This window comes from Corvus cornix, chromosome 2 (genome assembly GCF_000738735.6).
Source record: "Corvus cornix cornix isolate S_Up_H32 chromosome 2, ASM73873v5, whole genome shotgun sequence".
NCBI lineage: Eukaryota > Metazoa > Chordata > Aves > Passeriformes > Corvidae > Corvus > Corvus cornix.
In genome coordinates this window covers 26,372,542-26,398,981 of record NC_046333.1, presented here as the reverse complement: position 1 = coordinate 26,398,981, position 26,440 = coordinate 26,372,542, and the positions used below count along the sequence as shown (strand labels likewise).

The 26,440-nt window shown below is 40.2% G+C and overlaps 1 protein-coding gene across 5 annotated transcripts in view; it reads left to right on the top strand.

Annotated features, from left to right (window-relative positions):
• Positions 1-26,440, top strand: part of GLI3 (GLI family zinc finger 3) — a 207,612-nt gene that overhangs the window by 35,862 nt on the left and 145,310 nt on the right. The gene's annotated exons all lie outside the window — the stretch shown is intronic.

Genomic DNA, 26,440 nt, shown 5'->3' with positions numbered 1-26,440 from the left:
TTTGATTATGTGCATTTTGATAGAAGCCAAAACGATAGGGATATTGTAACATTAGACTGATTTAAACTGAGTTCCACAAAACCTTAGACTTCACAATACAGGAATGGTCTTTCTTGATGTAAGGATTTACTTCAGTCGTGTCTCTTGTGTACCATTTTCATTTTTTAAAGAAACATGGTAATAAAAGAGGTCAGGAGTCAGTCTGTCACAGAATGGAATTGTGGGATTAAGGGCATAGGGTCTGCTTTCAGTGAAGTGCAGAGCACACATTTGGACTGTGAGGATGAGAGGAGCAAAGAAGATTGTCCAGTATTTATGCGCTGGTAGGAATTTACTGTGGGATTATAGTTTATCTTGTCTAAACTCTGCTTTCAGAGAAATCAGTGAGTTTTCTGCAGCACAACCTGCATCAGCGCAAACAGCCTGTTGATCCTTCAAACTTCTTAATGGCCACTGCACTGAAAATACTCATCATGGGTTTTTTTGTGTCCTTTTTAACACAGGGGGAAAAACCCCACCAAAACTCAAGAGGACTTGATGATGAATAATTTGACACCTTCCCAGACTCTATCTATTAGGCTCTCTTCTGATCAAAATGCTGTCTTCTCAGCTGCACCAAACTGTTTGCTGCAGGTGGATGATACTGTGCAAACAAATGCAAACCAAGCTGAATGTTTGAAATCAAAAGGCAGATTGCATCATTTTACTTGGTGTGCAACAGCCCAAAATTCTCAATGCTACCTCCAGTGGGGATGGTGGTATATATATATTCGGTTTTGGAAAACCTTGCCAGCCATGTTCACTTGAGCATGGTATCACTGTAATTACACTGGCAAGTTAATACCAAAATAATGCCAGGTATTTCAGTTTTGTATTTAGCAGGAAACTAGTATAAACATTTTCTGATTTTTTTTTTTTGCCAGTCTCTTCCAGTTCTACAGGAATCACCAGAGCACCAGGAAAAATAAGTCTTTGTTGTATATATGGACTCTATGTCTCTGAAAGAATCATTTTGGTATGGAATGAAGAGGCTAAATAGCCCACTGCTGTGTAGGTTCCAGATTTTATTTCGTCTTGATAAGCCCTGAAATTTTGGAAATTTTGCAATGTGTGCTCCACTAGTCTTTGAGGAGTTTCTTGTTCCGTTTCACTGAGAATTTTACTGGAATCATGGATTGAGTTCTGTCTGGTTTCTTACAGCACAGCTGCCGCTCCATTTGTCAGTGACAAAGCATTTTTAATATTTTCTTAGTTTTATAACGATATTTTCTTAGTTTTATAACAAGGAATCTTCGTCTCCAAACATGAAAACAAACCAGTAAGCAGTAACCTGTGAGAGCTGAAATCAAGCAGGCAATGGTATTATATCAAGGTGTGGTAAGAGCCATTGTGCTGTAACACAGGAAAGATCAGCTTGGGTGCCAATAGGGAGCTACTGGTGTTTGCAGACTAGCTAAGACTGGCTTAGCAACTAAATCAGTGATAGTATGCCCTAGGAAGGCTTTATTATACAGAGGGTAATTTTTGCTCGTGAAACTTCATGAGGTAAGAGTCACTGAAGTCACAAGTCAGCAGTGAGAACAATGACACTCATTGATTATAAGCCAGCCCGTTCGAGGGGGAAACTCATCTCCCCAGGGCAGTGCTCCTTCAGAGGCTTGGATCAGTTTTATCTTCGTGTTGCTTCTCTGAACGGCTCCTCTTGGTTTACATTGGTTTTAAGTGAGAGCGTAAACAAGTTTGCAGTGTTAAGTTCACAGCACTTTGTGTCATGTGCCCTTTGGAAGTGCTTTCTGAGGTCTTCCCCAGGACTATTTGAGCATGAGGTGGGATCCTTAAATTTTTAAATAGCAATTGTGATTTGCCTAGCTGTAATCGCTTCCACCCGGCCTTTCAATCACTGAACACAGCTTTACGGAGCCTGTAAATGCTGTTCCTTAATTGCTTATGAGCAATTAAAGGAACTCTTACACTAGCCAGATTTTCTTAAAAAAATGACTGTTAAATATTAAGCTGTCTCTTACGGTTAAAACGAGGCAGCCTTGTTTTGTAGGGAGCGAGAGCTGGGGACCAAACTAGTTGCAATCTGAGTCTGATCAATTTGCTGTGTGACTTGGGTCTTTATTCTTTCAGAGTGTGAAAAACGAGGTTCACCCTCCTGTTAGAATTTAAAGAGTTTAATACAAAGACAATAAGAGACATAAAATAAAGCAAAGGGATAACGGCCGGGTGCCTTGGCGCTCTGCCAAGAGCACACCTGATGCCCGAGGTGAGTCCTTTTTATACCATTTTTACTGTCTGTTCTCTATTCATATTAAAACTTTTCCAGGAATTGATCTGCATGGCCACTCCTTGGGTCCGCCTTTTTAGAGCATGCGTAGTCTTCGGCCTTGTGGTTTTATTTCTTTTGATTCTTGGGGTTGGGCCCGCTAGGTAAGAGTCGATGGTAGGGTGGATCTCTTAATTCTCCAACAGTCAGGGCTGATTGCAGCTTTGGGCCTCTTTGCCCCCCGGGCAGAGCGGTGATAGCGGCTCTCGGACCCTCCTGGCCGCCCGTTCTCCGGGCGGAGCAGCCTTTGGGCCCTTTTGTTCTCTGGACAAAGTGTTGATTAGCAGCTCCTTGGGCCTCATCCTCTGCTCCCTTGGAGGTTATCTTACTTGCTCACACTTGCTAACATTCTTGCTAAAACGAGAGAAAACTACATCCACACAGCAAAAAGCATTTCTAACATTATATAATATCTACTTTAATACTTTGCGAGAAGCCAATACTATAATATATGTTTATAACAAGAGCATGTTATTTTCCTCTGTAAAGGGAGGATTATATATCTTACACTTAATCATCTATTGTTTAGGAAGAATTTTGCATACACGGGGCTGTTGGATGTAGATGTTTAAGCTGGTACCTTGATGAGCATGAGACCTGTTGTCCTGCTTCCTGGAGGACTTTGCTGTTAATCTGAAGCCATGTATCATGCAGCTTCAATTCACCAGAAAAATGAGATCTTTTTCCTTTCCTTACCCACCCTTGCAAAAGAGGAGGAGGAGGAGGAGGAGGAGGAGGTGGAGAGAAGTCGGGACAATAGAACAGTTTGCAGTGGCCTCCACTAGCTGCCTACGGGAGGGAGGATCTCTTCAGGCACTCACTCCCTGCTGCCTGGGAGTGGAGCAGTGGGAAGCAGAGGGTGGTGTGCCGACTGCATCCCCATGAAAGACCGCTCTGAGCTCCTGCTGCTCTCTCCTCCCAGGCCTTTTGCCTCCACGGTGTGTTGTCTCTGTGGTAACAGGCAGCAGATATTAGAGCTGGAGATGTTGGCAAAGGCAGCAGCCTAGATCAAACTGGCCTTGCTCAGAGTAGGGCTAATGCTGTAGATGTTCTTTCTGCCAGGGCAAGGAAGGAGAAATGGGGAGGGACCTGCTGTGCTGTAGGAGTGGTGCAGGAGGTAGGTCCTGTGCTCTCCTAAGACATCAAAGGAAGCAAGGGCTCACAAGCTAGGGTGCCATTGCAGCCAGGCAGCTGCTTCTCTTTTTCAGAAAAGGGAATGGACTCCCATCAGCTGGTGGGGGCATCAATCCAGTTTTGACTGTGGGAATTTAAATCAGGGCTGTATTTATTTGCTTCCTGCTTTGGTTCATCTTTCCTTGCCTATGCTTTGCACTCTGCTGGAGGCATGGTACAGTCCTGGACTGGAAAGACTGGGCTATGGGATGTTGGCAAATAAAATGGGAAGTAGTGAAAGGTGGTAGATCAAAAAACAGGGAGACTTTCTGACAGGATAAGGGAAATGACATCTAGATTAAAAAAGAAACTCAGGAGAAATACCTTTTTTAAATCATGATCGGTAGAAGGTAAGATGGCCAAAACAAAGCTGAAAGTAAGTGTTAAATAACTAGGAGAAAGAGATTAAGTGGGTGGAGGAAGACAGACGTAAGCTTAAAATGAAAAGAAAGAAAAATGAACGTGTGAGCATTTTTTTGGGAAAGGACATCTGTGGTAAATCAAAAGCTGAATGGAAAAGACAAGATGGTAGCAGAACTAGGATAGAGAGAAACAAACAGAAAATTACCAAGTCGAGAAAAACATACAAGAGAGATCTGTTTCTGGAAAAAAAAAGACATTTTAATGACAAACCAACACACTGTTGGTTTAACATACCGAACCCCAGTTTCTAGCCCTGCTTCTCAAACTCAGAGTTTCCTTCTGATTAATGAAGTAATTCAATACTGTGTGTGGAAAAGAGAGATGGCATTTTTACACCTATAGAAACAGTGATGTCACATGTTTTGGTTAGGATGGTGAGAGTTAGATAAACAGTCTGTATGAGTGTTTTTAAGTTGGAGGAGATGGTGAGATCACAGCTTGAGCTGGAATCCAGACATTCTGCTGAAACAACCTCATGCATAAGAAGTGGCCTGTAGAATTTTTTTCCTCAAGAAAGCCAAACAAACCTGAAACAAAAATAACCTCTCCCACAGTTTGGTGGCAATCTTCAGTCAGGCCCCAACTGGTGACTCTCACAACAGGAAACCTCAGTTTGCAAGTATTTCGAGAGTCACCAGGGTTCTCATTATTTTAAGTCTACAAGTGATGAGTGGTGTAGTGTGTAGTGGTAAACAAGGAAGTAGAGTGGGATTTACAAAACCAGCATAAATCAACTGGCATTGGCTTCTTGGTGGCAGAGTTCCTGGTAGAGTTGCCCAGGGGAGGATGACAGGAGTTGTTACTGGTGCAGGATCATGCCCTGCTTCAGGAAAAGGAGATAAGGCTGCATAAGTGGGAGAGAAGGAAAAACAACACAAGAAGTTGCTAATTTGCCAGAATTTGGAACTGGAATTCTGTTTGTATATGCTGTGGCAAGAGTGGCCATTTCTATTTCTTCTCCTGCCTTTCCCTCCACTTCAGTTTTCTTCCCTTCCTGACTTAGTTTTCTCAAGTTACCCTTTTATCCTGATCTTCTGATCTCCTTGCTAAGTATTTATCTTTTCCGGGCTCCTGTTGTTTACCCCTCATTTGCACTCTCAAATTTTTTTTTGGTCTTATCATATGCTCATTTCAATTTTTTTCCCATTCCCTCTAATTTTTCTGCCCATTTCTTAAGTTGACCCCATTTAAAACTGCCCTGCAATTCTGAGGCCAGTGTCTGCTTTGTCACACTCACTGTCTTCACTACAACCCTCCCCACAGTTCCATTTGTTGTGAGGTTGTCCTGCACGATTTTCCTTACATCTTTCAGCCTGGTTGCCCATCTTGGGTTGCTGCTTTGGCAGCATAACCTTACTTGATTTCAGCACTACCTGTCTCTGATGCTTTACTTACTGCTTGATGAGACTGGAGCAGAATTTACTACCTTCTATATTCCTAGAGCTTTCTAGAGCTGCTCTTCAGCTCTGCTTATTTATGGAAATAGCAATTCCAGTTTTCTTCAGGTTGATTGGAGATCGATCAAAGTTTCCCTTTTTCTGCTACGTATGTATTTTAGTTTTAGTGAGAATCTTGAGCACTGAATTGGTGAAGTAACTCTGGTCACTGCAGGATGGAGAGAATGAAAGAGGCAGCATTGCTAGTACGTTTAAATAAAAGTTAGAAAGTATGTAACTAGATTTCGTTTCTGTTTCATTCACCATCCCTAAATCCTTTATGCAATTGGCAAAATGAGAATGCTTTTATTATATCTCTTCAAAAACTGTTTGGGACAAGATAAGGTGATGAATTGATGCCTCAGGGCTCTGATGAAAACCTATATTTACTGTTTCAAAAAGTCTACCCATTTAATGAAAAACAGGCAACACACTAGACGGAGCATGCCCTCAAGATACGCCAACATACACAAAACACAGAAAAATCTGTGAATCACATTGCGTAAGTAGTTGCACATACTGGCACTGCAGTTCTCCACAGACATATGATGGTGAAGTTTACAAGCTGTAGGCATTGAAACTTGGTTTAGAAAGGAGTGTGATACAGATTTTTTTATTGCAAAGTTTGCAGTAAGCAAACAGTATGTGTTGGTGTTTTATTCATAGTGTGTATGCCCAAAGAAGACTGTTTCTCTTTTTATAAATGTTTACTTCAATGCCAAATGTTGATCTAAAGAAAAGTGAATTTCTTAAATAAAGTTCTGCCAAGATTTGTTAGTCTTTGATTAGTCTTCTGAGTACTGGTCAGCAATGCTGAGGTGTTGCTCTCATGGCTGTGAAGGGGCTTCACTCTGACAGGTGATACGGATGCCACAAATTTTGGCACAAAGTTTGACAGAATATGTTTAAAGGTGTAAAGAGAGATTATTTCATAACTGTCATTTCCCTCACCTATACTCTGCCTGCTGCTCTGTTTTCATTGTCATTTATTTTGATGTGCTAATTGGTTGCTATTTTCCAGATGAATTTGACAGGGAAGTTGTTAGTCCTGTCCCAAATGTGTCCTGCCTGTAGGAATTGGGAAAAGCTAACAGAAATATGCCCAACATAAAGTAAGTGTTGCCTTTAATTCCAAGTCCAGGTGTCAAGCAGCTTTTCTCTCTCATTCAGCAGCCATCCTGGAGGCTGATTTGAGCTAAGTCAGCAGAAAAGCTGTTAGTTCTGAAGATCTCGGGTAGGAATGTGACCTATTGAACAGGTCATCTTATTGATGCATCAGTATGGCAGGCGTTGTCTGCAGTTGCAGTGGTGGCGACCAGCACTACAAAGAGCTCTGTGAAAGCTGAAATTACTCAACTGAACACTACTGAGCAGTGCTGGTGCTGCTGAGTGCCTTCTGTGTAGAACTGGTAGCACTGATGTGTTCCATGTGGTTTATAAACAGAAATGATACAGAACAAATGTGTTACGCTTTATCAACTGTTACCACAGTTGATGGTAACAGTTTCTATTGAATATAGATTCCTTGAATATGATGATGAACACAATATAATTAACTAAAATTAATGTCTATATGTGTTTTATTCTGTGGTATAAAGCTGTGAGAGAATATCTTCTCTGATTTCTGTGTTATCACATTTCTAGGAATCATACAACATCACAGTAAAAGGTCAGCACTTAGTCTGATACTCAGAACAAAACATGAAAACAATTTCTTCAGACTGAAATATGAGTATTTTTGGAGAGGTCACGTTGCAGTGTTTGGGGTAGCTTCAGAGACAGGACAGTGCTTCCTCTTTCAGCTTGCCGAGACTGATCAAAAATCCAGGAAAAAAAGGAAAAGCCCATTCTCTTTATATTTCAAGTTTTTCCCACAGCTACCGTCTGCAGCATGGATGATATGAGTGTGGGCAAGAGCAGTCTTTGGTTTTCATTGCAAAAAGGGGAATAATGACATGTCTGTAACACTGTGAGTTACTAGTGAGGATTTGATACTTGGCTACTTGTGCTTCTTAGCATACCTTTGGGAGGCAAGTAAGGTGAAGATTTCTGTGGAATCCATTGAAATCCTTTAATGTGTTTCATACATTTCACTAACTTGTTTAGATAGAATCACATTTATCGCTTGCATTGTGTGTGCTGCATATCTCATAACATTGTAATACACATGCTAATAATTTCCCCACGCCAAAGTCTGTAAAAGATTTGGAGTATTCACTCTCCACTGTGAACCTCCAGTGGTGTGGAGAAAGTCATACCTGTGTGTATGTGGCAACTTGAGTGTGACTTGTCGTCTGTGTTTAAATGCACAGGTCCATAAGTATTTTGTTAGTCCATACCAGATTATTTCCAGGAAAAACTGATGCACTGCTGGTGACCTGTTGACCAGCTCTGTCTGTGCTGCTGCTCTGCTGGCTGGTCACATAACAGTGGCTCCTTGCTTGCTTGAAGCTGCTAAAATACATTAGGCACAGCTAGTAGGTGCACGCAGTTACTCTTTTTGGACAGGTAATTTCTGTAGTTGCTGTCAGTATATGTGATGTAAATATTAAAAATGTTAGATTCTAAGCCAGTCTAATGACTAAGTTCTGAGCAACCGCATAAGAAGTTTGAGGCACCCTGCTGTATTTTCTTTTACTTGAATGATTTCTGGGGATGTGAGTACTTTGGGGATTTTTTAATACTCTGAGGCAACTCTCTGGCCTGGATAAATCAAATGTACATTCTTTGGCTGTCACCTAGATGGTGCTTACTGTATTAAACACAAGACTTGCTGAAAACTTTCTCTTCTAAAGGAGCAGGCTGCACATTTTGTCTTCACCCAAGAAGGTGGGAAAGTTCTGTAAGTGGAAGAATAACAGAACAGATGTTAAATGAAGAGGTATAATATTGAACAGAAATATATGTGTTTTCTTTGTGTTTTTCAGTGTTTAAGATGTTTTTTTCAAATGGAGATATTACTGGATCATGCTGTTATACCTTGGCATATGTTAATAGCTGCCCTGAACCCACTTATGCTCCTGTGCAAGAAGAGACTTAATGGTGCATAATCAACTTTTGCCAGATGCTTAACAGTGCAAAGCCTTTAACAATTTGTACAAGAAAGGTATAAAACAAAGCATTTGGATTTTTGATACAACAACTCCATCTGACTTGATAAAAATTGATGCAAGAGCGGCTGGCACATAATGTAGGCTGCTCTGAGCTAATATTGACCCAGTATATCAAGCTAGTATGTGTCAGAGAAACTACATGAGGTCACACAGAGTAAACACTGATCTTAAATGGAGTAAACACTGATCTTAAATGGAGTAAACACTGAGTAAACAGCATCACACTGAGTAAACACTGATCATTTGGACTGAGGGGAGTTTTTTTGGTTATTAGCTTGCTAAAAGATGTGGGACAACAATGTTGTTGATGTTCAACAACAATTTTGACTGCCACGACTGAGAGGAAGGTTTTTCAACCACATGGGCTCTTGCAGTTTGAAGATGATGAGTGTTTTGGGTGTGGTTCTGACAAACTCCAGCTGCTGGAATGTACTTCCAGCTCTGTCACTGATAGCATAATCTCTCTGCTTTAGTGTGTACTGTTCCAAATCCTGGAACCCTGGGCTCTGGGAACTGGCTGATGTTGCTAATGTCCTTCAAGGGTGTCATTGGAGCTGACTGTCACTGTCTTACTAGGAAAATCTAGAGGCCTTGCAGAAAGAGGTGCTGTTGTGTGAGGGATCCTCAGTACAGAGACTTTGCTGTAGAAAGGATGGATCTCACCATTAAAGTGAACTTTAATAATATGTGAACTTTCTGTATCCATAGTCAGGTGATTTATTGTCCTGGAAAGCTGGTCCTGGCAGCTGATATGATAGAGTGAAACAATCTTCTCTAGTTTGCTGTTTTGTTTTTCTTTTCATGCTGGGAATTGAAAGGACATAGAGGAGAAAGAAGGGGAAGTTTATGGGATCGTGTGAGTTAAAACTCTTCCTCAGTATATCTTGTGTTGGTTGAGGTATTGCAGTATCATGAGTGGGAGTATATGTAGCCTAGCCTAGCTGCGGTTTCTTGATTATTGGCATGCTTCAGGAATGCTAGGAGTGTTTTGACTTTTTTCCTTGTTGCTTAATTTCATTCACAGGAATCCTACATTTCTGGCATTACTCTTCGTACTTCAAAGAAGAAACACTTCAAAGTCATGTCCTTCTGGATACCGTGACACCAAACTTGCTCTTCTTTTAGCCTCAAATTTTGTCTTTTTGATTCCAAGAAATGTTCGTCTCTACTAATGAGGGATAACTGTCAGGGGCTTTAAAGAAGTCCTGTCTTGAACCCTGCCTACCTCCTCTTTTATAAACTTGAAGAGTTTATAAGCAGTGGTGTGATCGGATCCTGAAAGCTAACGAAGGCCAGCAGAATAAGAACTGCTGTTTTCTGTTACTGGACAGTCATGCCTTTATTTTGATGGGCTGCTGTAATCATCCTTCTATGTGTGATTTGGGCAGTTTCTCGCAGTGAGACATTCCAGTGTGTGTTGTCATTGGTCTGCTTGCACTCTGCCTCCTGCTAAAAACTTTGGGGGTAGATATCCAGACACTTCTAGAAATGAATTCAAGAAAAGCACAAGCGGTTTAACCAGGGCCCTTCCAAATGGTGGGTAGACATAGCTCAGCTGCTCTTCTTGCCACGACATATTTGTGAGTGGTTATCTATATTGAAAGAAATACTTATTATATAGACAAGACCCCAGGCTTTAAGGCTGTAAGTAAAATGTCAACAGTGATAACATCTATGATATATAGTTGGTGCAAACCTGCTAAGACAGTAGGCTAGTTTATGTTTATTGATTCTGAGAGGGAAGAAACCTTGTTTGTTTGGCATTTCTGTCAAGAGATGCATGGTACCCATGAAAAAAGGATACTGTTGTGGTGCCTTTGTGTGCAGTGATGTCTGGGCAGTTTGACCATGGGAAGAGAAGGTATGCATAAAGGTTGGAACAATGCACTTCATGCTCTTAATTTGGGGGGGATGGATGGATGGACGGATGAAAAAGGTTGTTAATGAGAGAGCTTCTGGCTTGTCATTATTTAGTATGTGCCTTTTGCTGGGAAAGTTGTATGCTTCAGAGAAAGTCATTGTAATTGGCATAGGAGCAATTGTGGAAATACCAGAGTGAGAGGCTTTCAGGGTACAGTACTTTCCAGAGTGCAGTATTGATGCCAAGCTGCAATAACGAAGATGTATTGTTAGGATTAGATAAATGACTGCTGTCTGTAGCCCCACAGTACAGCCTCTTCTTGCCATGTTGTTAGCAGAGCCCAATTAGTATCAAATAACTATTCTGTCAGAGTTGGGTGGATACATCAGATCTTTTTGTTCAAAATTACTGGCTTGTAGTTGTTGTTTTGACCGTTTCCAAGCTCATTGCACTGTACAGTTGTCACTAAAATAATCCTGGATGCCATCACTGTGGCATATTTTTCTTTTGTGTCTATAGTATTTGAAGTTCATTTATAGAGCATTTAAACATCTCTTTTGTAGACTTCTCTTCCACAGTACCCTTCTTGTCTTACACTGAAGACTTATGCTGCTGCTGGAAGTCAGTGCCACATCCAGAGCTGAGTAGCCCATGGGATTAAGCTAGGATTTCCTTTTTGCTGTGCATCACCCCACCCCCAGTGCTCTGTTTGCATACAGCAGAGAGCTTTTTTTGCCTGTATTTGCATAAGCTGCCCCCAGATCCTGTTATCTCTTTACATCTCAGTTATGCTCTCATTTGCTATTGGGTTTCTGCCAGCTGGGTTTATCGTTAATATTAGCAAGATGTAGCTGCTGAATCAGTTTTTACACATTTTTCTGTGCAGATTCCTTGCTTTTATTCACCACCCTCTGGGTGCGAAACGGACAAATAGCATTACTAGCAATCTGGACTAGCAATCCATTTACATGTACATTCAAATTCACTACTGTATTTGATACCAAACTGAGAAGGTTGGGAGGGAAATAAAATACATTGGAGCCAGTTGCTGGAGTGGGTGGATAATGCTGTGTTACGTTGGAAGCGTGAAGCATGAAAACCTGCGGTATTTCATTTGTTAGCTTTGCTTAAAATTGCTATCAGCTTTTCTTTCTGAGTGACTATTGCCTTCAGGATGGCAGAGGAAGAGGTGATAGGGCAGTGGGAAGGAATTATCTGTTCCTGTGCTAGAGTTTTCTATTTTACTCAGCAGTGACTTTTTGTTAAGGAAAAAGGCAAGTATGAAAGGGGTGGCATATAAAAGAAAAAAGTGGAATAAGGAGAAAGGTGGGAAAGTAAGCTTGGAGGGGAAGAGGTAATTCAGGTATTCTTGTCAAGTTAAATTCAGTCTTTGTTTAAGTACATTTGTGCTAGACACAGAGCTCCTCAAATGCTAGTTATGTAAAAATGAATGAATTTTTATGTAAGGCAGTTTTTTTACCTGTTGGCTCTTACAAAGCCATTCAGCTTATGTGTATGGTCAGAGAAATGATTTCCTATTTAGAATACCCATGTTCAATCTACATTAAAAGCAAGAAAAGTTTTGTTGTTGTTAGTTCTCATAAAAGCCTTGATATGTTTATTAACAGGAAGAAATGTAGTTCTGTTTTAAAGAAAAAATAGATGCAAGCCATATGTACTGTGCACAGAAGGAAGCATCTAAAACCTGGTTTGAGTGAAGAACTGTTCTCTGATCTCTTTGTAGAGCTGAAGGGAGAAGTATTTTTTTTTTAACAATTCCTTTGTTTCAGTTTTGTTCTGTGGTTGATTTTCTCTCCAGTTTGGTTAGCTGTTAAGCAATGGTAACAGTGTTTTAAAACTCATTATCCCTCAATGGTAAATATAGCCTCCCGCAAATTGGAAATTAAACATTTTGACTATGCAAGTTAAAATACAAAAGATAAAATCTAAGTGTATACCAGCCAAGCACAAATACTTGAGAATTTTTCTTGAACTGCTAAGGTTACCCTTGGCCTTATTTACGAACACCCACACTTAAAACAATTCTTGGATGATTTTGTATCCCAGCAGTGGGCTGCTTCAAAGTTGTCTTAAGTCAAGCTCTGCGAGGAAAGCAATCTAGAGTTTTCTCTCTTATTTCTACCCTCGTTTCTCCAACATGGAGATTGTCCTGGCTGTGCAAGAAGAAAGACGAGATGTGATTTAATAACTCCACAGCTTTAATAACTCATCTGGGAACAGTGACATTTAACTGTACTGTACAGTTCATCAATCTTCACTGGATCCTGGATTTTTTTTTTTAAAACAAGGTCCTCTCAGCAAGATAGGGTACATGTGCTTTTTCTTTTCCATTTGATCAGACCAGTGATACCAGACAGCTCCCCCCAACTCAAGTGATGTTTCCCAATTGTTATTGGAAGTAACAGTGATGGAGGTAGAGGGAAATACCTGAAAGTTCACAATCATTTGTTGTCCAGGCAAACTGGCTCTGCAGTGGTGAAGAAAGGCACATTCAAATGAAAATTGGATAGGATGGGTGACTATTCTGAGTGTTGCCACTCAAGAGATTATTTCGTAAACCATTAGTGATGCCAGTTAAATATGGGAAAATTTCTTGTGCTTCCTTTGTGCTTCCAACATCCTGAGACCTCGCTATGTTTACACTGAATGAACAGTTTACCATTTTTTTTTCAAAGGTGAAAAAACATATGTTATTTTGGTAACTGATTTTTAAATACAGGGTCTCCGGTAGTTCTCTGAGAGACTCAAATTGTGTAGCCTGAAAAAAACCAAAACATTTTTGTGGTGCTTTTGAAGGACCCATTCTGAGAGGCCTCACTTTGCTCATTTGTGGATATATGTCTGATAACAGACAGTTCCTGCTGTGGAGAGTTTATAGTCTGAAGAGACAAAACAGATACAGGCAGAGAGACAAAAGTCACAGAAGTACTGGCTGGACAACATTTGTGGCGATCTTGGTCCCTTGCATCTCCAGACTTCTCTGTAGACACAGACTAGTACCAGTTGCTCACTAGGACACACATGTTTTGGAAATTCAGTTGCTAAACACAGTATAGATCAGTGAATCTTAGTGATGATAAAGTCCTTATTGTTTTGAAACTGAAGGTTTCTGAATGACTCACTGATGTAAGTGGTTTTATCAGCATTCAGTACCTTTGTAGATCAGGCACTCAGATGTCTATAGGGAAGTGTCTCTGAAGTGTGACATCTGACCTAGAGAACTGATTTTGAAATGTGGCCTTCTACCTATCTCATAAAACTATCTCATGAAACTATCTCATCTCACCTATCGTAGTCTTACAGGTTATAAGGCTGAAAATGCTTGGTGTTCTTCTATAGGCTTTAGGAAAATACGGCTGTATTGATTTGGCTGTGTTATCTTATCTTACCTTTATTACAAAATGGTAGACTATATATTTGATTAAAAAAACCAATCAAGATGAGTCATATTGTTTGGTTGCTGTTTCAGTGCTGATGTTCCAGTTTTGGTGCTGTTTGGCCTGGCTTCCTTATCTAAGCAGTGAGAGAAGGTGATCAGGTCTGTCCTAAGAAACTGCATGTATCATTGGGAGTTAAGTTTTTCTGGTAAAGATTAGATGAATCATCTGAAAGTCAGAATTATTCACTGCTCTTCAAGTTCCTCTGCAGTATTTGGTTGTTGTAATGCAATAGAGAATGAAATTTGTTAGCTTCAGTTTGGCTACTTATGTTATTGAAAGATTAAATTAGACCTAATAGCTTCAGAATTGAAGATTAAAGGCAGATATTGTTATTATTACTAGATGGCAGAACAGTACCTTCTATAGAAAACTATGAAAAAACATTCTGCATTCCCCATATTTCTAAAGGTTGGATAGTAGAGTCATCTTATCTACCCTTACCTTTCTGAAAGGTAAATGTCTAACTGGGTGATCTATAGTCAGTGATGTACATTCAAAGAATGAGTTCTTGCATTTTGAGATAGGCTGAAGCACAGTCTAGAGGCGTAATTTCTCAGCCAGCAATAGAAGTGGCCTAGACAACAAGAGCACATTAGAGTTAGGTGAGGTGGATCCTACTTCATGACTCTCATTGTATTAAAGGGCATTTCTCATCTTCCATACATTTAACTGCAGCTGTGAGAGTTGCAGAGATAATTGTTCCTCAGGTATTATCTTTCTTCTTCCTGCAAAGCCGGACTGTGTTTTTTGTCTATCACTATTATGAGCCAGCTGCATCAAAGAAAAGGCAATGCTGACAATGTAGAGGGAACAGCGAGAGGAAACTGATGAAGCCCTTACAGGATCCACTGTTCTGAATATCATGTGAAAGACACCTCCACCAGTTTTCCTGTGCTAGTCCAGGGTTTGATGGTGAGAACGATGGGGGAAGGTTTCTGTTTACTTGTTTGTTGGAGAGTGGGAGCCTTGTCAGAAGGGAGAAAAGGAGTAAGAGAGAAAAGATCCCAAAAAAGAAGCTGAAGAAAGGGGTCCAAGCTCAGTGTGCTGAGATTGGACAGAGAACCTAGAGGGAGAGACAGGGAATCATCAGGAATGAGGTACAATGACTGGCATGCATGACTGAAGATTAAGAAAAAGACATATTGAGAGAGAAGATAGGAACAACTGTGCAAGGAGATTCTTCCCACAAGGAATAGGACAAAGAGCTTAGATTTCATGGCTAACAGATACTGGTTAAAGAAAATGCATCTGAGATGAGAGGTTTGTGGAGTGCAGTGTTGCAATAGAAAATAGGACTGGGAGGAGGAGATAGTAGTGGGGAAGATGAAGCATTTCCAAAATTACAAGGGGAAGATGCAACAGACGATGTACATTTTAGTGGAAGAAGCAGCAGGTTTGTTCTCACTAGAGCAAATTTCCTCTTTAAAGCCTGGGGTGGGATTCAACATGCAAAATTTGCTCTTATCACCAACTGTCTGTGAACCCTTGATACGCTGTCTGTCATCTTCTGCCCTGAATGTCTTGGTAAATTGTAATTTACGAAGGCTACAAGGTGTCTCGTTTGCTTTCAAAGGGTCAGTGGGTTGAATTAAATCACCCATTTCTTATGGCTGCCATAAATCTTCTCATTTTGCTTTTTCTTTTGTTGCTTTTATTTTATACTGTGAAGGTACATGCAAGTCATTAAATTAAAGGAATATTACTTATATCACAAAATTAGGAATGCCAACATGGAATTCTCTCTGCCTGTCCATTATAGTGCAGTCTTTAATGATATGAACCTGTGCATTCATCCCTTCCTTTTGTGGTGACCTGAAGAAACAGACATGCAGCTGTAATATTTCTCTATCTCTCCCCCACTTTCTTCTTTTATGATAGTCTGTCACCCCCTTGGCCAACTTTTGCTTCATTGACAGTGAGGTAGAAGTCTCGGTGATAAAAATTTCTGTATTTCATTAAAATACATAATGAAGAAGACAAAATATATCCCTGCTACCATAGAAGGAGATTTTACAGACTGAACTCATCTTCTAGATAATAAAATACCTTCTAGGAGAGAGGCTTTTTATAAATGGCCCCAGAAATGAGGAATTCTTCAGTCACAACTCCCACCTTTTTATATACTTTAACCATGAAAGTGCAAATATGTAGGAATTTTTGTGGTGTCATTAATTACATTGAATCTAGAGCTCTTACTCCTTGGAGCAACTAAACACCACCAATAAAGAAGGTTTTTCTTTTTGGTATGTGACTTGCATCTGGTTTTCAGAAAGACAAGCTTGTGTGCATGCTAACAAATATGGTTATAGATATTGCTTGAAAATGCAAACTGTGTAAAGTAGATCTGATGCTAAATACTCTGAAAATGTGTTCTCTGAAAATGTGTTCTCAGTCTCTCTAGACTATGTGTATACAACTAGGGATGCTAAATGGGTAGTCTCTGTTGGTAGTGGACAAGACCATCTCTTCACCTTGTCAGAACCGTTGTAAAATACATTTTCTTAATACTAATGAAACACTTGGACAGTCTAATGAGCACCAGAGAAAGTCTGGGAGGAAATTAATAATCTATCTGCAGAGCTGGGCTTCAGTGAAGCCAGTACGTGGAGTGGAGGGGCCACACGTTGAACTCCAAGATGAGAACCAGGTAGTGATAAACTTCTTATGAAATGCACACTGTCCACCCTGTGGGTGGTGCTGGACGAAGCTGGGGTCTTGCAGAAAAAAATATTGTGTTACTTTGTAGGCATCTTGAATCAGATGGGAGTTACACGTGCAATGCTGCAAAGGCAACCATAACTTTGCCATGCCTTTCTCTTGTGGGCTTTGAAACTGTCCTTTCTCTTGTTGTGTTATTTGTGTTCTAACAGTTCTGTGTGTGCATAGATGTGTAATGCTTCATAGACAGTACCTGATAATTTTGTTTTACACTTGTGGCAAAAATGTGTGCCTACTCTCAAGTCCTCACAAGTAAAACGTTACAATTTGAGATGAGGGAGGATAAATTAATGACCTACTGCTACAGACCAGGCAGTTGCAGTGGTGTAAGGGACTTTTGTGATTGGTGCTCCACAGATGAATGCTGCAGGACAGAGTCCTAGGTGATAAAGCAGTGGTGGTTGATTTTTCTCTATCCCTCTGTTCAGTGATATTGTTGACACTGTGTTCTGTTGCCTAATGATTTAGAAACCTGCTTGCATGCCATTAAAATTTTAATTACTGACTCCTCAGTAATGAGACAACTTGATGGACCATGGGTATTTTATTGGTTTAAGATGCAATTTGTTCCCAGCTTCCTTTGGGCGCACTCTGCCATTTTTTCCTGCTTCCACTGAAGTGAAGAGAGGTCTTGTTGAGAAGTTGAGAAGAAACCCTTTTGCCAGTAAACCCAGCTTCTGATATACAAGTCTGATATTTCTCCAGCCATGCTCTTGGTCTATGAAGATGACAAAGATCACTCTTGTGCCACACTTTTATTTGCTATTCTTCATCAAGGCTGTGCATGTATATGTTTTCAGTTTGTGATGGAATTTATGGTCAGCCTGGCAAAACAGACTCTATAGTTGGTCACCATCTTCATGCCTGCATATAGTTTCATGAGTGGTTGATAAAACTGCTGGGTATATGAAAGTATTCCTGGTCATTCTATTCCTCGGTGGTTGAGGGGGATTGTGGAAGACAAATGCCTAGTCCTTAAGAGAATACTCAATAACTCGCAATCACTGTGGATGTCTGAATCATCTTATACTGCTGAAGCCCACAGAACCTCATGTGATTCTGTTGCACTCTGGTGCTGATTTGTTTATCCTGGAAACTTGCTCCAGATCACATTCCTAATCAGCAGTTCTGCTCAAAATGCAAAGCTGCTTGGAGTAGAAATGGGCCTTCCTGGGAATTGCCTCCAGGGCATGTCTTTCTGTCTTCATTCTCTGGTGCCTGATAAGATGCTGGCTCTGATCAAAGTTTTTTTTTCTGGTGGGATGCTTATTGTACCTTGCTCCTTAATACTTTCTGTATGATGTACAGAAATTACTCTGCAACCTCGATGTTAGAGGGTTGGTAATGCAGCATCTCTTCTACCTAGCTGCTGCCTTTTTCTTGGTAGAAATCTAGTATAGAAACTCTTGCCTCAGACAAGAATGGTTTAATCCAATCAATGAGTTTCAAAGATATGTAGAATAGATACCAAATTCCTTTCAGCCTTCCCTTGATATTATTCAGCCTTGTTTCCCTCAGGAATGAAGCAAAAGAGCATTGTATTATCAGAGGAGAGCCATCCCTCTGAGTACAGTTATGTATTACATTGTCTTATATCACAGCATGCATCCTGGCATCCTGGGTTTTGTCCTGTTAATATAAAAAATTAATAGGGTACCAAAAATGCTAGGAATCCAAATTTGAGGGGATTTTTTCTGTCTTCTTTCCATTTATCCTGAAGTTTATACTTGTAATTGGAGATGCATATGCTATACTAGTTCAAGCCATAATGTGTTGCCCCAGCTAAAGATTTATGACATGTTATCAGTTAACATGTTCTGAGAGTCTTGTGTAGACTTAAGTATTAAGACTTAAGACTTAGACTAATCTGGTGAGTTAAAGCACAAGGAAAAGTTAAAATTCAACGTGTTGTCCAATTATCTACCTGCATTTTTTGCACTGTGTTTTCTGTAGGACTCCTGCTTAGTTGAGTTTGTTCACTAGCCTTATGCTAAGTCCTGCGTGTAAGTTCTGGTGCAAACTCATTTGAATGCAAGTTATGAAGATGGCATTGGAATGGTCTTCAGCAAGGGGGAGTGTGTGTGACTGCTGATGAAAACCCAGGTTTTTGTGGGAAATAGTGAAGATTAGGAGAGCATAAATATCTTTTCTTACTTCTTCGATGAGAGAATTTGAAGCTCTGTTGCGATATGCAGACCCGTAAGAGTGATACATAAGATAATAGATGGAATGGGGGGGAGGATGGGGGACTACAGGTAAGATAATACACAAATATTAATCTTTTATTGATGTCTATTTACATAATTTCTTTGTGCACTTGTATATTCTTCTTTTTCAGCTGAATCATGGTATACAGTAATTTTTATGTAAATCAAAGAGCAGGGATCTTATACAGGCCCTGATTTGATCCAAAGGAAAGAAATTGCTCTGGATGGAGATGTTAAAATTTTAAAAATGTATTGAAGGAAAAGAAAGAAAGAAAAAACTTCATGTGTTAAGAAATGTGGACAGATGAATGGCAAAAATGCCAAGAAGTGAATTTGGATTCCTGCTGCTTCCTTGATTGGCAGGTAGTTGTGAAAACATACAGGGATACTGTTCTTTGAAAAGTCGGTGAGCAAATGCAGGCCACGGTGCAGAGCTTAGTTCAGCTGTTTCTGAAATTACATAGACACCCCTGATTTGTGCCAGTTAGATTGCTGGTTCAAGGCTTTGGTTAATATCAAAAGTAGTGCATGTGCTTTGATGTTAACACTCTTTAATGTCCAAGTTTACATCTTTGTTTCCGTGATTTTTGAAGATAAGACCCGAAAGAGAGGGAAGTACGTAGTTCAGTGCAGCTGACAGTGGTAACCTTACTGCTCTGGAAAAGATTTTTGTCTAGTCTTTTGAAAGGAGTTGCAACAAGCAAACCCAATATGTAATCTGCTGTGAGAAGGCTGTGGACTGTCAGTCTTTGTGCCATGAAAAAACTGCGATTTCTAATGGGAATTTCTTCTTTAAAGCTAGCTGGTTTTGATGTTACAACTCTGGTGCATCTGAAATGGCTAATTGAATTTTATAGGACAAAAGTGTTAAATCTCATATCCTCTGCAAGGAGGATATGTTAGTACAACAAATGATTGTGGCACTGTTGACAACATAGTCATGAATAACTGTGGAAGTACCTGGAGGTATCTAGACTACAAGTTGCCGTCTAGTTTTCATGTTTACAAGACTTGTGGTAAAACTGGTATGAACAATGAGATTAGTGTAAAAGTATTATTCTTAATTTGATGAATTTTACAGTATGATGTGGGAGGTATCTGTATTGTGGTTCCAAAAGGCTATAGTTTATAAAGGATAAAAATGAGTTCTTGCTGGTGCTAGCAAGATGGAACTTCTGTCCTGCACTGGGGAATAAAGAACATGGCTGCTATTTAGAGAAAAAGCTTCTTCGAGTATTTAGCAACCTGGTGAGATGCTGGTAAATCAGGTCCACTGTTATTCAATAATTCAGGATGTTTATTAAAAGCCATGATTCAACACTTAAGGTATGAAGAGGGGGAAGCAGTGTGTTTTGGATGAGATTTCTCTGCTGCTGGTAGAATAGCAGGAGTCTGGATGGGATAGGCCTCTTGAATTCGGGGCAATAACGCCTTAAAGGTTAATTTATTCATTTTCTTCTGATTTTATGTGTCTTCTTTTTTTTTCCCTTGCCTTCAGAGGGACATGGTAAATAGTTATTAGTCAACAGTTATGTATTTGTGGACAAGTTCTGCAAGTTGTGGACAAGCATTTTACGTAATAGAAATGGGAGGCACACTTTTTTCAGAACTGGAACATGTAATATGGAGGGTGATTTGTAGGGCAGCTTTGGGCTAACTCGTCAACACATTTTGCCTTCAAATCTAAGTGGATGTTTCTGTATATAAATCAAATGGACCTTGAATCCTTCAATCATACTGTGCTTATTTGATGTATAAAAATCTTTTTTCTCTTATGGAATCAGTTATCAGTATTTTATGCATTCTGTGAGTGAAGAAGACAAAGTAGTGCTGACTACAGTTTTGCATTCCTCTGCAGCACACAGAAGTCATGGAAGTGATTCTACTGCTGGCTATTACATGGTGATTTTTTTCTCTTTTGCTTTGTATATAGCCAAATGAACTTTGCAGGTGATTCCCTTTCCCTTCCCCAGCCTTCTTTCCATACAAATCATGCTTATTTAATGTTTTTGAGGGATGAAACTTAGTTTATTTTTCTTTGAAATGAACGTTGCCTGAAAATCTAGGTAGCCAAGAATGAAAAAAGTAATAAGGAAACATTGAAACCTCCTTCTGCCAGACTGTGCATAGATGAAGCCAGCAAAACCTGATTAACAATTTAAGAATACCCTTTTCGAGCTCTCATTACTACTGCAGTAGGAGGATAGTGCTGTTTTAAATTGTTCTGACACTTTCTTTGTGAACATAGGAGTATTTTTCTAAGTTGGCTGTCTTTATGATCTCAGGTGCCCTTTGCATTATGATAAATGGAAATACACAATATTGCTTAAGACAGTTATAAGCACCTACGTACATGTATGCAGTTGACCAGTAAAAGCTTGAGGCCAATATTCCACTGTCTTTTACAATCTGTTATCCAGCATTAAAGTTAGAAAGACAAATGCATAAGTAGTCAAAAAATCAAAGTCTCAAAACCAGTTTTGCTCATCCCTGAAACTCAACAGAAAACATTAACCATCAACTTGTTTTCCTCCATAAAGTGATCTGGTTGGCATTCAGTTCCTCCCCCACTGGGGTTGTGTTGAGAAGATGGAAAAAGCTGGTGTGTCTTAGGCTTTCTTGCCTCTTCTCAAATGTAGCAGGCAGGGCTGGCAGACCCTACCAGAGGCTGGAAAGCCTAGCCAGAAGCGTGCAGTGGTAGTGAACAAGGGAGTAGAGAGGCACTGACAAGTAAGCTAGTGAGTGGTAGTCAGTTGTCTTAATTCTCCAACTCCACTTGCCAAAAGATCCAAAGCTTTTAAGAGGATTCCATGGCCTAGGTGAGGGTAGGGGAAATCATGGTATGAAGAATTAGCTCTGTCCTTTCCTTCCAGGCTCTCCAGTCTCCATGCCTCTTTGCCCACTCACATGCACCCATCCTGAGACCCAGGCTGCTTGCTGGCTGTTAGCAGTATTTTTGATGACTGGAATGTGAAGGCAGGAACTATGAGAGGTAGCATGGCAGCATGCACCTCTGCCAGAGGTTTGTACATCCTCTTTAGTGGAGCAAACTGAGAAGAAAGTGAGCAGAAGGGAAAAAAATAGATTGGTCTTTGGGAAGGTCAAGTTCTTCTTAAGGCTTCAGGAGAGTTTTTTCTCTTGTAAGCAGTGTCTCCAGGCAGGGAAGACAGCTTCTGAACTTTAACTTTAGAGGTAAACAGACGGTGCCAGGTTTGGGGCCTTCAGAATATATTCCTGGTGAGAAGCAGTATTGATAAAAGGAATATTTTGCAGTATCTGTAGATTAGTAGCTCTGCTGTTCTAAACTAATGCACTAATGTCGAGATCATTCAAAGGATCAAATCACTGGATACAGGGCTTGAGAGTTTTCTTTAGTTTGAAAATATCCTTTGGTATAAACCTTATGTTTGTCTTGCAGCATTCTTTTGAATTATTTAGACTACTGCTGAGGAATGTGAACAGTCTCATTTCTACATTCAGGTATCCAGGCTGCCTGTGTGGACACTTATTTGCAGACATGTATCACACATCTGCAATTGGTTGGATTTTATGGAATGTAAGGTGGAGCTGAATTTGTGGGTGCCTGTGACCACACTTTTGTATGTAGGAGTACCTACACATCTGCACAGAGATATGTATATGGCATTCAGATTTTGTCCTGCAACATTGGTGAAATCACTGTCCAGAGATTGCAGCCACTGTGAATCAGGGCAGAGTAACCCACAGCATATTTTTAAACAACTGGTATGCTTCAGAGACCAAAAGTACAGGGATATAATGGAAACAAAACTCTTACTGCAACTGTGCAAAAGAACGCAGCAATAAGTAAATTTCGCAACTAAATAGGTGATATCTGCCATCTAAACTGAAGGGTTGCCTGGGCTGTTGCAAACCACTTAGTGATTTGCTAATGATTTCATTTAGCAGTTTGAACCCACCCAAGGAAAAAGGGGAGAAATATAACTCTGTTCATATGCAACACTATAAATAACTTTTTATTTTATTCTCTCGAGGCTAAGGTGTCTGTGCTGTAGATGTTGCAATAGGAGATGGTGCACCAAAGGGTTTATAACTCCTCTTTCACTCTTTTGTGGCTTTTAAGCATGGCTAATCAAATTTATATCAGGCTTCAAACAGCTTAAAGGCCTGGTCTTGCTGCTGGCTGGGTAGAAAGTGACAGCACAGAATATGTCCCCCAGTGTCTGAGTGAAATGAGGCAGTTACCCTCAGATAGGCATAAACGTGCTATTAGATGGTTGAGAAATATATCCCCCCCTCAAAACCCTCCTGGGAATTTATTGTAGTGCCTTTGATGTAACTAATTAGCCTGCTCAAAGTAAGCAATGACTAACAGTCTAATAACTGGCTAATGGAAGTAACTTCATAATGTTTTTAAATCAGAATCCTTTTGAGAGTTTTACAATAGGCTGAGGAGCTTTTTCCTTCTGAGAAATGGTTGCCAATAGTCACATCCTGATGTCTGTTGTTGTCTTTAACTTATATTTGAGTCTCTTGGCTCTTTGAAGAGTCTAGATGTTGGAGAAATGCAATGCCTGAGTTTTAGCCCTGATCAGAAGACCTTGAACAAATGTTCTATTTTGCTGAGGCTGTTGCACAGTAATTTGCAGTCTTTGCTGAATTTTGTAAGTTGGAATACTTTTTTGAAAGGGGAAATGAAAGTTTGTTTTTGAATTTCAGTTTCCCAATCCTCAAGTAGCAAAATCAAAACATAAAATTTATTATACCAAGAAAGGGAAATGCTTTTGACTACCTTCTAGTTCTGCAAATTTAAAAAACATGTTAATTTTGCCAATTAATTCTACCTCCAGATGTCTTCTGCTTATGCATTATGGCTTTCCTTTTCTTGTCCACTGGAACTACAAAGCACTTGTACTACTAAGAGCCCCTTTCTCATCAAGCTAATGATACAGCATTTCCACGTGCTTACCAACATCTTCAGTGCATTTTCCAGACAGACTATTTGTGCCCAATGGTTGGAGCATTTCTGATGCTAGACTTGAATTCCTCTTGCTCTACTTGCACAAGTAGTTTCACTGAATCCCCAGGATTTCAGTGTGAGTAAAGCAAGCAAAATTTGGGCCTTGTAGGCCCCATAAAGGTAAACTTAAAATCTTGCCACCTGCTCGGTACCTAGATGCAGGGTTTAGTGTTTCTCCTGCCGCAGTCAATGTCGTCACTAACACCTAAACCAGAGTGTTGGGGGCTGCACTCGCCAGTGGTGTTAAGTATCATTGCAATAATCCACTGTCTGCCATGGGAGAAACATGTAGCCCTGAACTTGGGAAGGGAGAAAATGGTTTTCAGCTGTTTTGATTTAAATTGTTTGTTTTTGTTATTTTAAAGCCTGTGTGGAAAGGGGCTGGGAGAGGGCTTGTTCAGAAGTGAGGCTCCCACTTCTTTGGAGGCTGACCTTGCAGTTGCTGAGAATTAGTCCCTCCATTAGCTTCCCAGAGACTCTCAGCCCTGCAGGCTGGGGCTGCGGCTGGGCATTGCAGGGGTTCAAGCTCCACGTCTTGGCTAGTTGGTGGTTCAGCTGGGCAGCTCAAGGCAAACTTGCCCAACAGGATACTGCGGGAATCTGGTTCACAGCAAGCAACTTCCACAGCTTGTTCCGAAGTCATTGAAGACAGTGGGATGGCTCAAGTGTCAGGTCAGTAACTTCAGGCGTATATCCAAATGTTACTCCCTTTTTTTCCACATGTCCTGCAGGATCAGCAAGATGCAGGATCATGTGTAAGGCAGCCCAGCCCTGCCGCCTGCCCTCTTTGTCTGCCGTCTGAGGCTGAGTCCTGGGACTGACAAGGAAGTTTCCACAGTACTCTGCCTTTGTGTGTAGGTAGCTGTGGACACAGCTACCTCTTGTGTTTCCTAAGTAGGATTTTTCAGCTTATATGAGATTTTTAGCATTTCCCTATAGATCTGATGCAGGGATTTGTAGATGCAGACTCTCAGTTAAATACAGTAGGTGTTTGCTTGTATGAAATTTTAAAGGTGCTTTTATTTTACATAATTTCCTATATGTCTGTTTAGCTTCAGCCAGTTGGTTTTAGTTGGGAGTGGTTGGGGAGGCAACAAACACTGTAAATTCATCTGGATAATAAAAAAATTGAGATAAAGACATTGCTACTAACAAGGCTCTCTCTGATTTAGGGGTCTGAAAAAGTTTGCCTGAGTTTTTTAAGCTGCTTCATGTCATTCTCGGGTTCCCCATCAGTCTTGGGGAAGAGTTAGGCACACAGTTGGAAAAGGCTGCGAGTGATGTTCTCCTGATAGCAATGCATTGCTGGTTTAGTGTTGGAGCGGTGTGGACTTTGTTCAGGCCCAGTTTTGTCTTGTCCAGGTCAGTGGGAACTCTGCCATTGACCCAGAGGAATGCATGATCAGGTTCTGTTTCCAAAGGCATAGGCACTGTATCGATGCTCTGTGTTCTGTCCTCCTCTGTACTGTGAAAAAAGGAACTGAACCAAGCTGTGCAGTAGATGCAGCAAAAATGAATGTATGTCTCATTTGCGGAAAATAAAGGAGTGTGCATGGAGTATTAGGTAGGTATTGTAGGGATTGGGTCACCTCTCTCTTTCATTAATAAATCCCTTTTCTTCCAGTGAAAGCTAAAGCTGACAACAAAAGAATGTAAGATGTTTTTCAAAACAAACAAACAAAACCACAGAAGAGCTGTGTATTCATATTCCAAAGGTTGCAAATCAGTTATTGGAAAATACTATACATAGAATAATGGAAAAATAACTAAGCTAAAAATCCATTGTATGTGGGAATAGAAAACTATACATTTTCAGTGGTAAGCTCAGATAATGTACTTTATTTATAAGCACAGTAGCCTTGTATAAGGTATGCTTAAGCATTGCAAATAAAGCGAGTACAGTATTGTTATCTAACAGATTTTTTAGCCTCTTGTGTGATTGATGTCTATTTTTAAAACTAATTATGAGCATCGTTCTTCATATCCGTGTTAGTGTTTCCAGAGCGCTTCTTGTGCAGTTGCTCCAAATGCCAGAAAATAACAAACTTGGGACCAAGGGTGTCCAATTTAAACTACCGTACTCACCCAAAACAAAATTTCTCTTACAATATATGCTGTTTTTAAAAGCAGGCACAATCCTACAGATCTATTTCCTCCTACTTTGCTCTTAAGGTGGTCAGAGAGTAGTGAAAAGCCTGTGTATGCAGGAAGGTGCAGGTACGCGTGTCCTAATGAACCTGGCGACTGCTCTATTGCATCATTTCAAGGAAGAAAATATCAGGTGTCAAAAACTTAGACTTTCTTAAATGGCAAGGAAATTGCTTTCTTACTTAGGTATCTGTTCTGTTAAGAATCTAAGTAGTCAATCTTTTTTTACATTCCACCTTCCCCCTTCCTTCTGGCTCACAGCACCTAAAATGCTACTTTTCTGGGAAAGACTGATATTCTGACTTCAGTTTTGTAATTTAATGATGGAGAGTTTCCTTAGTAAACCAAATTTAGAGTACTAGAATGCTTATCTTATATCCAGACCTTGAACATAAAAGGCATTTTATACCAGCAATTGTTCATTTAATGAGCAATTGCAGAGTGCAGGACGGTTAAGGGATTGAGCTATATGCACCATTATTGCAAGAAGTATTCTGAAATACCAGAAATAGGACGTAAGCTCTGATCAGGGGGACTGTGAGCACAATTACCTTCTTTTCAAATCCTTCTGT